Source organism: Neopsephotus bourkii, unplaced genomic scaffold (genome assembly GCF_033783945.1).
Source record: "Neopsephotus bourkii isolate Nb327-2 ecotype Australia unplaced genomic scaffold, CSIRO-AGI_Nbou_v1 NB_845, whole genome shotgun sequence".
NCBI lineage: Eukaryota > Metazoa > Chordata > Aves > Psittaciformes > Psittacidae > Neopsephotus > Neopsephotus bourkii.
The window spans coordinates 998,208-1,010,479 of NW_026901341.1; the positions used below are offsets into that span (position 1 = coordinate 998,208).

The 12,272-nt window shown below is 41.8% G+C and overlaps 1 protein-coding gene across 4 annotated transcripts in view; it reads right to left on the bottom strand.

Annotated features, from left to right (window-relative positions):
* PELI1 (pellino E3 ubiquitin protein ligase 1) overlaps positions 1–12,272 on the bottom strand; it is a 44,610-nt gene that overhangs the window by 14,298 nt on the left and 18,040 nt on the right. Inside the window, exon 1 of one of the 4 annotated variants that reach the window (XM_061356191.1) lies at positions 3,636–3,809. The exons of the other annotated variants lie outside the window; for them this stretch is intronic. The gene's annotated coding sequence lies outside the window, so the exon portion shown is untranslated. Of the gene's footprint in view, positions 1–3,635; positions 3,810–12,272 lie in introns of those variants that run through there. 4 annotated transcript variants of the gene reach the window in all.

Sequence of the window (12,272 nt, forward strand, 5' to 3'; positions counted from 1 at the left end):
TACACCACAGCACTATTACCAATGAAAGAAAATTTCATCTTTATCCTCCTGAGATTTACATATTACTGTCTATAACTTCACTTTGATTTAAAACCCCATACTGTTCTTCAAACAAAGAAGTCACATTGAATAGTGCAGTTACGTGACAAAAAACCCAAGCAGGACCCAAGTTTGCAACCATCCATTTACACATTTAAGCTCTTTAGCACTCCAGTTTCCACTCAGCAATCTTGCAGCTGTAAGATCAGAAGCCAGATTCCTCCAAACACATGCACAGTATTTCAGTGCTGCATATTGTTTTCTATGGTTAAGCCTCATCCTTTTAAAGGCAAAGTCTTAACTTACAGATTTAAAGGAACAGAGTATCAAAGTTAGTCACTTTGAGACACAAAGGATCTGTGCATAGTCTGTCAAGATGAAGATATTTACAAGCGTGGAAGAAGGAAGAGACAATAAATAGTGAAAGAAGAAAAGCAAACCAAAAACCCCAACAAAGTAATTCCCAGCAGAACAACTTCTTGTTTGATTACGAGTGCCCATCAAGTCCAGGTTGCCAGATTTCACAAGCAACACCAATGATGTTTCTGCTGATGTCCACTGGTGCAAGCAACAAGGCATCAGCTCCTTGCATCACTATTGTTTCTGAAAGCTAAGACAAAGATTGAGAAATCACTTCCTTCTACATGATGGTTGAATCACCACTGGAAAGTTACTCTCCTTTAACTGTTTTGCAAGCAGTCTTTCTGGAAGCTTTTATTAAAATATGTTTTACTGAAGTGATCACCTGGGTAAAAGAGGATGCAGAAGAGCATTTATTCATCAACCATAGTTCCCATACTTCTCTCTGTTTCCAGTTAAAAACAAGCTCAATTTTCCTTCATACATACCTGGCACTTTAAGTTCTGCAGGTTTTATATTCCACTTCTGAGATTAGACAGATTCTGTCTACAGCTTACATCTTTCACTACAGACATACAGGAAAGGTATAGGGATGTAGCTGTTATGTGTTTAAATTGCATTGTCACTTTAGATCAGTAGCCCTGATTTACCTTTCTAAGGAAATGAGATCATTTTCTCCTTTCTAGAAAAGGGAGTTTTTCAGTACACACACACACACACAAAAAAAACCAGCCTTGGGAGTGCAGAAAACCAGCCCAGCCTTTTGCTCTTGTATAGCTCATTCTTTCCTTAGTATATACTGCTCGCCTTTTCTTTTATAACCTCTGAATAAGCTTAGTCATCCATTATACACACAAGACTGTCTTATGATATGAAAACACTGAACATAAGACAACAAGGCCAAGCTCAGAAATGAGCAAACAGTCTCTCCTGCACAGGATACCAAGCATGAAACAATGCAAACAACTATCTGCTGCTGTGCCTTGAGAAAATCTGTAAGGTCTCAGTAAAGGGGATTTTCATTCTCATGAACAGAATGAAAGCATCTTTTCACCATGAACATCTGTCATTAGTAGGCTGGTCATCCTGGAAACAAATCATGCAAGAGTCACAGCACACACACCAAAAAATCAGCACACTGCCTGTAGACAACTTTCAAAGGAGCACTAACTCGACACACAGGAGCAAACCTTCAGCTAACTTCTTCCAGTCTAAGAAACAGCAGTTTCAGCCTGAAACATCCAGTGTCCTGCTTCAAATTCTGTTTCAGCCTCAGAAGCAAGCCTGAGCAGATCTCAGCAATTTTAGGAAAGTCAGGAACAGTGCTGTGAGGACAAGCGACCTTGTTCAATGAGTAAGGGAAGTGTTTTAGAACAAGACTTCTATTATAGGCACCTATATGAAAATCTCTTCTTTCTGGCAGCACTCAAAAATAGCATTTCTTGTTCAGAACATGGGAAAAACCACCTAAGCACAGGGGCCTGATTTCAATCAGACCTCTGCTAACTTCAGTCCTGCTATTGTGAACTGCTGTTGATGGGTTGAGAAGGTGGCTGGGTGTATTATACCTGGAAGATTTACGTAACCTGTAATGATCCACTCCGACAGACTGACAAAAATCAATTCTGAAAATATTCCCCTGGAAAAAAAAATAATGAAATCCAGCATTTTTTTCAGTTATAGAAAGTAACAGCTGATCCTCCCCCTAAGGAAACCACGATAGCCTCCTACACATTATACATGATGTAATTCAGACCGCATGTGGGAAGCTGAAAACATTTGTCTTTTAGCACAAGGTGTCTATTTTAAAACTGTCACTGCAATATTATCTCTAACCTTAATTAGCTGAGAAAGTTCTTCACCAGTTACAGAGCTACATTTACATGCAGCCTACACCCCCTTAACCACCCATGTCCTCCACGTCAGCTTTCAGGTAGTACCAATGACGATGCGCACAGCCGCGCACAAGGCACAGCTCCTCCGTTTGCCACCCCTGCAGCACGAGAGCCAAACCCTACAGGTTGTACTTGCTCCATTGGCTGAACTACCCGTGAAAAGTTACTCACACAAGCTGCTCAAGATTGATACGCAGCTTTCTGCATGGGTTTTTGGCTGTACTCACACTTTGGATGTTACTACAAACTGTACGTTTTGTTAAAAAGGGACACTTTTGATTTCATGCTCAGATTACAAGATTATTTATACAGCCTGTGATGCATGAAGCCTTAAAACAATACAACAAAGGCATGCTAGAACATTAGGCAGTGCTACGGGCTAATGAACACCTATTTGTGCCTTCAGGGAGTGCTTCACAAAAGTACAAGTAGGAAAACCAAAAAAGAACCCCCTTTGTACAATACTGGTACAATGTGGTGAAAGTACAGGTCTGATACTGAGAACTTGGCAGTCAGGATTCCTTTCAAATTACCCTCTTTACTGCCTTCAGACAAATTACACAGTATTACCTTAAAAATAAGCAGCCCAACTTTCATTGCAAGCCAGTGACAGAAGCACAACTTCCACAAGCAGATGAAGAGTTTATACCAAAACAGAGACATTTTGTTTTTGAAAGAGTCATTACACAAATAGATGGAGCTTTTCAATGCTTTGATGACTGAGATCTGCTGTCAGATGCACCTGAACTAGAACGCATAACTGAGGACCCTGTGCCTGCAGAAAACCACAATGACTTCTTGTTCTACACATCTGAATGTTACCGTTTTGCTTTTCACAAGCCTCCGACTTCCTGATGAGGCAGTTTCTGTACCAAAGTAGCAGCTAAATAGGTGTTTGTATTACACTAAAGCCTTTTCACATAGCATACTACATCATATTGCAAAAATAGGGAGTTACAGTTACATTTAAAGCCGCTTTTTTTTGTTTAGGCAACCCAAATGTTTAATGGCTCTATGAAAAATTCCCCTTGGTATGATTTTGTTAGGCAATGGTGACGGCTTCAAGGCATCATGCTCTCCACCCTAAAAAACGAGAAGCAACTAACACTTCTTACGAACAAGAAGCGTTTATTATACTGTGCATTTTGAATGTATCTTCCCATTTTAGATGGAAGAGCAGCCCCCAGACACACTGCCTGTGCTCCGATTCCCTTTCGACCACATCCCTGAACTATCTGTCAGCTTCCCACTGAAAAACACTGCAACTGAGCAAGCTTTCAGAAAAGAGGCTGAAACAAAGCAACACTAGAAGGGGAAAGCGATGGCATGCAGAGCACTTACCAGTATCTTTTTGTCCCTCCAGTTTGTCAGTAGAGAAGGAAAAAAGCCACCCTTCGATCTCGTTTAAAACCAGCCAAAATCCACCAACTCCTTTAAACCCCAGCAACTGACAGACTAAGTGCCTCTGCTCTGTGTGCTTTTACTTAAGCTGTGGGTAGCGTCTGACTAAAGAGGGGCTGGCTCTGCCTTGCGTAAGCTAGGTAAACACCACTGCGCCGCGCACCATTGGCTGGAGTCAGAGCCTGCATCCTGCTCCCCGCTCCATAAATTCATCCATCTCTGGCCCCAAAAAGGAAAAAAGGAAGCAGAGGGTGTGTTGAGAATGATCCTGCAGCCCAATTTCCCGACAGCTCTGTAGATGAGGTTCTCTGAGAAACATTGATCTATTTCCTTCTCTGCTTCCCTTACATAACTGTACCCATGCATACGATACCTTCATTCTTCTTTTATTTTTAATAATCATCATTTATTAGCCCAACTTGCTTTCCTCACCTCCCACACAAAAAGTGATTTCTTAACGCAGTGAGAATTAAACCAGCACAAATTCTTCAGGCATTGCTATCCCTGTTTTCACTAACGCCACAGAACTGGGCACATGATACACCTGCAGACACCACCTCTGCATACTGGACTCCCATAGCCAACGATCTTGCTACAGCTCATTCCTGTAGGATGCACATTTGGAGAGGCAAATCTGTATGTGCCAGACCAGGTTCTGAGCTCATTTCTTACTCCACTAACATCAAAAAATCACTGCATCAGACCAGTGGGTGGGATAATTTAAATGTCTGAGCCATAAAAAAGTGATCAAGTTGCCACAGCTTCTAAGTTACTGCCTTTTAGAACTGATCATGCAAGCATGATACAACGCAGTAGCTTAACCTTTACATCAAGCATTACATCACAGTTGTAGTGGTCCAAGTAGGTGTGCATGGTTATGCTGAATCAAGCAATGTATACACAGGTTGACAACTGGCATTTCCAAGTTCTATAGGTGACTACTGCTCCTACTGCTCCTTCCCTGGCTTGCCACCTCCATTACTCAAGTACAACTTTACGGACTGGTGTCCCTGATTTGTCCATGTTTTTAGCAGCTGGTTTACCTGCTTGGTTGTTTTCCAGCAGGATGCATTTTCCAGTTCGGCTCACAGCATAGCCATGCAGTAGTACCAGCAGAACCAAAGGCAGAAAGGGGCAGCCACATCAGCTGGCAGCACTCAAAGCTAAGCACTGTAGAACAAGGTTTTTGTTCATAATGCCATAACACAGCGTAAGCTGCAACTCCATGTAAATCAGCTTCACTTCTGAGAACAAGGTCAATGTACACGTTTTTATCTCTCTTCAACCTGTACTCTGTATCAAACTTCCCGTAAGTAATACAATAAAGATGTCCTCATTCAGGATCTTGTCACCTACCTGAAAAACTGCAGAACACCTTGCCATAGGATATTCTGGACAACAAAACTATACATAGGCTCAAAAACTCTTTTCCCCCTGTTCCTGTCATAGATTACCAAGCATAAAGATATCACTTTGTTCCACAGAAGTGACTGAGCTATAGCTGCTGAACACTGAGAAGTGCTTGGAGAAACACTGATGTACAGGAGCTCCCTTTTTCCTACTCTTCTTCTGGCTACTTCATACGGAGATGTCATTATCACAGCTATCAGATTACTAAACTGATAAAAGGGCTTAGGGAAAAGCCAAAAGAACACACAAAGCCCAACTATTTTAACCCAAATCATGTTGCTCATTTATTTGTGGGTTTATTCTGTAAACCCATTATAGCAATGCAAGTGAGAGGGATGGGAGCCTTCTGAATCCATCTCATCCATAAAGCCAAAGACTCATCAAGCCACACACATCTTGAGATTAAAGTTGAGCCCTCCTCCCTGCCACAAATCAGCAGCCTCGCACTACCGGCACATCAGTCAGTCTAGCTTTTCCACTTGTAACTCGCAGAACCTTAAAATGGCACTTTTTACTGGTGTGTAAGAGTCACCCAACTCCACCTGCCCCATCACCTTCAAGTATTTTATACTTTGTCCGGGCCTATACAATGATGGCAGCTTTAATACTGCTTAGTCAGGGATAAGGGTTTGGTTATGTGGCTTGCTTCTCAAACAAAAAAGCTCCACACACATCAGGACTGTATTAGTATCACTTAACACACAGATAGGGCAACGAGAGTACAAAAGGTGCTCTGTATTCAGGTATTTAGCTGTAGTGATAAGTTACACTGGCATGACCACTTCTAGGTTGCATTACTTTTCTCACACAAGCTGTAACACTTGAGTTGTACTGTACTTTCAAAAGTGTTCATTCTGAAAAGCAGAACTTAACACCAATTTGCTGCTAGAGTTCCTTTATTTTCTCATGTTACAGATGTCACTGCTCAGAGTCCAGGTTGATAAACTTGTGGATTACTTTATGCTGCAGCCATGTAAGGATCATAGAATGGTTAGATTTGGAAGGAACCTTAAAGCTCATCTAGATCCAATGCCATGACACAGGCAGAGACACCTTGCACTAGAGGAGGTTGCTCCAAGCCCCATCCAACCTGGCCTTGAACACTGCCAGGGATGGGGCAGCCACAGCTTCCCCAGGCAACTGTGCCAGAACCTACAGAGTAAATAACTGCAGGCAGGTATGCTTTCTACTGTCCAACCCAGCCTCATGCAGGTAACAGTCCTTATCTCTGCATCCCACCTCCCTTCATGTTAGTGACCCACAGCACTCTGGAGCACAGCCTTCTGCTGTCAGAAAAACATACCACATAATGCCCTTGTCACAACTAATCATGCCCCATCCTAAAGCAGGTTTTTGAGGGTTTATTTTGCCCCTAGCCACAGTGCCTCTGAACCCTGCAGAGTTTGAACCATTTTGGTTCTCTGCATGTGTTTACTCACAGCCATGTTCTACTCATCTGTTCTTGTGTTAGCATTAAACCTTCCTCATAGGGAAAGAGAGGGACAATGATTTCCACTCCACACAAGAACCATGATCTGCCTTGAGGACTGGAAGCAAACGCCTCAAGCATGCTGTCGCTAGGCAAGCTATCTGATTTTTCCTGGAGCAGAGATGTTGCCAACCATGCCAGACTAAAACAATGAAATCTGTAGCTCAAGATATAGCTGCTAATTTCATGAAGTGATGCTTAACTGCAGGGGAGGTTCTTTCCTTGAAGTTGTTAGAGAAATAAAGGGCTGTATCGTCATGTTCTTCTATCTGACTCACAGCAGATGCTGTACAGTTTGATATAATTATGTGATTTCACATGACATTCAAAACGGGCTTTGAAGAGGAATGCATTTCTAGCTGTATCAATTAAAAAGACAGCTTTGCGGATATGGGCAAAGGGCAATGCTATGTCCTCTAGCATGCAGGCAGCTGAAAAGCCTGAATGACAAGCTCCTCATCCTAGAGGTAACCTCAGTATATTACTGCTGAATTCGAGATGGACATTTTAAACACGTCTGTTGATAATTTTGTTTACCAAAACGGGCAGGGAGCACAATAAAAACCACACAGAAGTGCTTGAAATAGCTGCACAAGAGGGTGCTGAGGAGTGCAGAGTGAAGGAAACACTGCGAAGAGAGAGTGAAAATGTGGAAGACGAGGATCTGTAACAGTCCCAAGGGGGAAGTATAGTTGTACACTTGATACTGAAGGCTGAACATGCACTATACACCATCTTCACTATTTCCCACAGTCAGTGGCTGAATTCTGATCAAAGCAAATGAAAGCAAAAAAAGACAAATATTTCATGAGTTGCAAAGCATTAACATATTAGGGGGTTTCCAGAGGTCTAATCCAGGTGCTAAGGGGGAGAAGAAGGAACATTACTGACTTGCTTGCCCCATTAATCTTTCACTGTGTTATGTCACATGTAATTTCTGTTCAAGGAGCTCCCGTGTTATACAGTTAATGAAGTCATACTACAGTGTTTTAAAGAGATTGAGGGGTGTGGGGGGGAAAGCAGCCTGAAGCCAGGAACATGTTATTTAGAGTATACAATAGAAATGTTAATCAAATAATCTGCAGGAAGAGGAGGAGGGAAGGAAATGACCTAATCCCCTGCACTACTGTGTGGTGCCTTGTGGCAAGAAGTAAGAAAACTCTTGTAAGGGCTGAGCTACAACAATGGACCTTTGTTTGCTAACAGCTTTCAGAGAAGAACATTTTTCTGCATCTCAAGTTTCTGTAACATGAAGGGTAGATGGTACTTTATGAGCTCTTCCAAACAGACCACTTTTGGAAGGGGTGGGAGAGGCTTACTAGCTTTGCAGGGCAGCTGAGTAAAAGACCCAAGTAAAACCTCATGTTCTTAAGGCACAGCAAATTCTCCTTCAGACGGATTTGCCAACTCTAAGATGTCTGTCATCCAACAGCCATGGTGATCCTTAGGCAACCGTGGAGCAATTTGTCTCTGAAGCTGCAGTAGCCTAGTTACAGAGGCAACAAATCATCACACTGCAGAGGCATTTCCCATGACAAGTCATACTCTGCTATTAGACAAACCTAATGAGCACTTCTTACAGAGCCCTATTCCACCCTCGGATCTCTGTGTGCTTGCATCTTGGGTACAACAGGGAAGCCTTTCTTCTACTCAAGGACAGCATGTTAACATCAACGCATACCCCATCCTGCAGACTGGGAAAAAAAACCAAACCAACTGGCTCTCTGTCTTCAGTTTGATCTCTGCTTTAGTTGGCACATGTGGACTACAGCACTGTACCAGCTAAGTGTTTTCAACTTCCTAGGGGACAGACCCCATCACGAAGACTGCATGCAAAATTCCTGATCCTTGGACTGAGAACGTACTTCATAGTTAACCTTACATGAGCTGAAGGAATCTCAAGCAGGAATACAGAAATACTTACAGGACAGCAGGACTACCAACTCTTAGGTGGTTGTGTGTTTCCAAGGGATTGAGTCAACCCCTTTCCTCAAAAGGGACTTCACAGAATCACAGGGTAATTCAAGAGGTCATTTAGTCCAACCTAATGCTCAAAACAGGAGTTGACTTCCCAGATATCAAGTTATAATTGCAAGAGACTGGGAGCTTTAAGTACGAAACAGCCTCTCAAGATGCTCACTTCCTAACGAAATAGGAAAGGGATACTGAATGCTGGACAAATGTAGATGACAAGCAGTCTTGCAGACCAGTCGGGAGCTTCATGTTTGTTCACAGCCTTCCTATGACTGATTCAGCATTCACTTAAAATAAAACAATTGGCAAAAATTAATGCAAAGAGCTTGCTGTAGCCACACCAAAGATTGTTTGGGCTGATTAAAACTTGAAGAGTGAGACCCAAAGCATACCCTATTCTTTACAACAGCTTCACAAGAGAGATGTGTCCCAGTAAGCAGCTCAGCACTGGCACTACAGAGCTCTATTCACAGCATTCACTCTATTCTTGCCCAAGACATTTGGGAATTAAGCTGATCTTAAGATGGTGTCATGGTTTAACCCCAGCTAGCAACTACGTGTCACACAGCTGCTCACACAATTCTCTTCCCATTGTGGGATGGGAAGGAAAATCAGAAAAAAAAAGGTAAAACCCATGGGTTGAGATGAGAACAATAGTCAAAATAAAGACATAATACTAATATAATAATAATTGTTATGAAAAGGGAGACAACAAAAAAAGAGAGAAATAAAACCCCAAAAAGACAAGTGATGCACCCACTGATCAATGCCCATCCCATCCCTGAGCAGCAATCAGTGCCTCCCAGCCAACTCCCTCCAATTTATATACTGGGCATGATGTGCTGGGGTATGGAATACCCTTTGGATAGTTGGCGTCAGGTGTCCTGTTTCTGTTCCCTCCTGGCTTCTTGTGCTCCTGTCACTGGCAGAGCACGAGACTGAAAAGTCCTTGATCAGGGCAAGTGCTACTGAGCAACACCTAAAATACAAGTGTATTATCAACATTAAATAAAGGCTACATTCAAAGGAAAACACAACACTGTACCAGCGAGTAGGAAGAAAATTAACTCTACCCCAGGCAAAAGCAGGACAGATGGTCCTTCACCTGGCTTCTCAAGAACAGCCTGAAGCATCAGACGTGCTGGATTCAGAAAAATCTGAGACTGAAAGGTTGATAGGTAAGGCATCATTCTGAAGAAAACACACTCGTTTCCCAAAAGGTCAAGCTGATGGAAGCCATCTGCTCAGTCAGAAACACGCAGATGTAGTTGCACCAGGCTTCTTTCCAAGACAATAAACTTGAGTTTCCCCGGTACCTGGAAACAGCTATTGTGAAAGGGTTTATTTCTTATTTTTAAGTTCTCCAGGAACATTTTTGGATCTTGAAAACTCTGCACGCCAAATAGCATATCTGCAAGTTCAATTAACCTAGGCTACACACAAGCACTTCCTCAAAGAACTCTTTAGCTGTATTTCTGCGTTATTTGAACAGCACAACTCCCGACCCACTAAGCTTCAGGTATTATGGTTTCCCCTAAATAAAGAAAGGGAGGCCCAGTTTGGATTCATTTCTAAGATGTAGTTTTCCTGCTTGCAAAACTTTTAAGGTACCTTCTAGCAGAACTAGCTGAACCTGCATTACCTGAAAGTTCTCCTTCCCACAAAGCTAGGTCGGTTGGCCATGGACTTCTTCAAAGTTAAAACAGTCCCTAGAATTAGTAACACATCTTTTGCTTCACTTTCAGTGATGCACTTTCACTGATGAAAACATTACACATAGACAAGCGAAAAAAAGGACAGAAAACCTATTCAGTTATAGTAACTCAACTCTAAGTGGCTGTCTCCTGTCCTCCACAGCCTCACATTCTAGGGAAAAAAGTATCTTAAGAGAGACAGTTCTAATACTATTCAGTACAGTTTCAATTCGACTCCCACATCACACAAATGGCTATCTTAAAATAAGGCAAGTACCTTCTCACTCAGAGAAGTCATGAAGCACAAAAGCCAAGACTATCCAATAGAGTTTCTCTCTGCTTTATCCTAAATCCTGCACCACACTGTTACTACGCTCTTGACACTCACCATTTTGACTGTAGTTCATTTGCAATTCCAATTAAAAAAGCGCTGGATAACCTCTACACTGCTCTCTTCACCTCTGCATGTGAATATTCCAATTCTACAGTTCATACCTGAATATCTTCTAAGTCACTGCTAATAAATGCACTATCTTACTATGTTCCTCCTCCTCACTTCAAACTTTGGATAGTCTTCATATAAGGTACAAAACCTGTCCCTTTCTAAACATATCACCTCCAGCATTTACATATAAAAGCACATGACCTACATACTGTGCGTTACCTGTCCGAGGTCTGCCTGCTCACTGCAAGCCAAGTGTCAGGTTTTTATGGTGGCCTGATAGTATATATTACAGCCCTATACATAAGTTAATCTATATTAATAACATAAATATTTCTGACATTCAAGCATGTCTTTCGGGGAATATTTTAAATAGCATTGTATAAGCTCCGGTACAGAACAAAGGTTATTTTAGGTAACAACCCAAGAGGGCAAGAACTGATTGCTTTGCATAAGCAGCAAGTTTCTAATAGAGGTACACTGAAATACCTCCAGATACATTAAAAGCTGTCTCTTAATGAGAAAGGTGAACCAGGTTTTATCCTAATACAAATTGTATTTATACATAAACAGAAACCTAACTTTTTTTGCACACTTAAACCTTCCATGTTCATTGCCTCCTACAGCCAGCAATTCAAGCAGGACAAAGTTCAACTATCTCCCCCACCTCTTCATGTTAGATCACTTGCCTATTTCCATTTTGTTACTGCTCAGAGAAAGAAAATCCCATGGTGTTCAATTATATCTTTTTCTTTTCTTTATAATCCCATGGGCAATACATGATTTAGCATATCTAGAGAGGAGCGATACTTTACTTCCTACACTTTAATCCAATTTGGATAAGAGGTTTGCTGCTTATAAAAATAAACCAGCAGTTGCACTTTTACCTCTGTGTAGACACTAACACCCAGCAACATAAAGGTCATTCCCAAAGATAATCTAGTTGAGGATGTCCTGCTCATTGCATGGGGATTGGAACTAGGTGCCCTTTGAAGGTCCCTTCCAACACAAACTATTCTATGATTCTATAAAGAGTAGGATGAATTTAGTGACTTCACTAAATTTTACTCTCCTGGTTGAGACAAGAATGCAGTTTCTTGTTTACAGGTACAGGAGGGAGCTGCTAGCTACTCTCGGCTTTGCCACATGTGACATTTGGCATTACTGTGCCAAATACATTCTCATGCAAAAAGCCAAGGGGAGAGTACCTCAACCACGGAGATGGAGCTATACCACTTATACAGGGACCCAAGAGACTTTGGTCTGACCATGTGGTCCAGTTTTAATTAAGAGCTAAGGAAATCATTACATGTAACATCTGACTTACAGTCGGAAGCTGGAAGCTTTCAAGGTTTCACTAGTTCCCAGTTTTCAATTTGCTATGTATACCGGAAAAAAAAAGTTACCTTGAAATAACAAAGTATCTAGTTGAATATGGGAACTCTTAAGTTAGTCTGGCCTTCAGTTCCAACCAGAAGAACTCCAATGGAAAGATATTTTCAAGTGTGTGGGTCATGTAACATACATTTTTGAAACACATCAAAAGGTCTTTTTGTACCAAGATAGGG